General features: G+C 47.7%; 1 protein-coding gene across 1 annotated transcript in view; it reads left to right on the top strand.

Moving 5' to 3' along the window:
- The window catches only part of cacna1bb (calcium channel, voltage-dependent, N type, alpha 1B subunit, b), a 140,768-nt gene that overhangs the window by 89,916 nt on the left and 49,011 nt on the right, over window positions 1-1,841 (top strand). The gene's annotated exons all lie outside the window — the stretch shown is intronic.

The raw sequence follows: 1,841 nt of genomic DNA, 5'->3' as shown, positions 1-1,841 counted from the left end.
ACACTGGGTCTAGCTCAACCCAGTGTGTTTCCTGTGTTCCAGGAACCAGACAATTCCTGTTTTCCAGGAACCCTCCTGTTATCACCACCACTGTTCCGAAGTTCTGGCAAAAACAACCGGACATTCCTAACAAAGCTTGGTGAACTTCTGCACTCTCTTCTCCTCCACAACATTCACACTCGTCACCGGCTACAGTGTCCAGAATATCAACAAGGAAATGTTGATATATTTAGTATTTCTTAAAATATAAACTATCTCAAGCCTCCTATTGGACTGGAGCTGGAAACTCTAGAGCAGGGGGGTCCAATCCTGGTCCTCAGGGCCACCATCCTGCAGGTTTTCCTTGTTCCTCTGCTCCAACACACCTGGTTTGAATCAATGGGTGATTAACAGGCTTCTGCAGAACATGAAGAGGTGATTTAACCACTGAATCAGGTGTGTTGGAGCAGAGGCACAAGGAAAACATGGAGGATGGTGGCCCTGAGGACCAGGATTGGACACCCCTGAGTTAGACCCTCCTTGTGCATGCGTGGCATGTTAGGTAAGTTAGAGATTCACTTTGGTCCAGTGGTGTCCTAATCCTGGTCCCGGAGGGCCTCCATCCTGCAGGTTTTAGACGTTTCTCTGCTCCTCAGCGGGTCTTCAAGTTCTGCAGAAACCTATTAATCCCTCAGTCCTTCAGATCAGATGTTTCAAAGCAGAGAAACACCTAAAACCTGCAGGATGGTGGCCCCTCCAGGACCAGGATTGGACACCCCTGACTTAGTGGGTTCGCGATCACGTGGTTGGGAGACACCTTCGAACTCCTGCAGCGTTAAACCGGCTCCTCAGCTCGTCCAGATGTCCGCTTCCCTCGCCGCAACCAGACGCTCATAGGTTTCTAAGTTCTGCTGGAACAGTCGTAAAGACGGCCGGACTTTCTAACAGCCTCCTTCCGTCAAAGCTCGCCGGCTTTAATGGAGCCTAAAACGTTGAGAGGAAGGTAAACGAGCTTGTTTTTTTAAAAAAAAAACGTCCAAACAAACAACCAGAGATGCAGAAATGACAGCTTCCCTCGAAGGCAGCAGCTGATCACCCGGAAGTAACGCACCTGACAAAAAGACGAGGTCTGATTGGAGCGGATCGGCGCTGGCGGACAGACACGCGGCTCCTCTTAGTTTGACAGACAGGCCGGCAGAAAATATGCTCTGAACCTTGATGGAGAAGCAGATTCATCGGTTAGATTGCATGTCAGGGTCGATCAGCGGAGCAGAGATATCACAACACGAGCCGAGAGAGATGCAGCTGAAAGGAGTGACAGGTAGACGGCAAACCTGCCTCAACGGGGCGAACTGACACCATGGAAAATGTGCTTTTCAGGATTTACCTGAAAGGTTTGTTTTTAGGCGTCCAGCTCAGTGGTGAACGGAGGACGCATTTGCATTTGGAGCACCTTTCAAACACATCAAAACCAGAAAACGACACCATCACCGGCTTTGTTAAAAGCTCACGGCTAATTTACAGATGTTTGGGTGGAAGTAAAGATGGCTGGCATCAAATCAAAACCGAATCTGTTAACCGAAAACAGAATGGAGAGAAAGAAAATCAAAACTACTGTTATGAAAACTGTCAAAATTCAGACCCTCCAGGATTTCTCGATGTTGTGATCGCAACTATTAACGCAAAATCAAGCGAACCCCGCAAAATCGCAACTTTTTGCAACTTTGCCCAAAACACTGCAACTTTCCCGCAACTTTAACTCAATATTTATTGTTTCTAAAGTGATTCGCCACCGTTTCTGCGGTCTAGTCTCTTCTTTGTGGGTTTGTGTAGCGTGGAATACAAAATAACCCCAAATAACT

The sequence above is a fragment of the Kryptolebias marmoratus genome, linkage group LG14, assembly GCF_001649575.2.
Source record: "Kryptolebias marmoratus isolate JLee-2015 linkage group LG14, ASM164957v2, whole genome shotgun sequence".
Classification (NCBI taxonomy): Eukaryota; Metazoa; Chordata; class Actinopteri; order Cyprinodontiformes; family Rivulidae; genus Kryptolebias; species Kryptolebias marmoratus.
The sequence above is the reverse complement of the archived record's forward strand: the minus strand, read 5'-3'. Positions and strand labels throughout refer to the sequence as shown.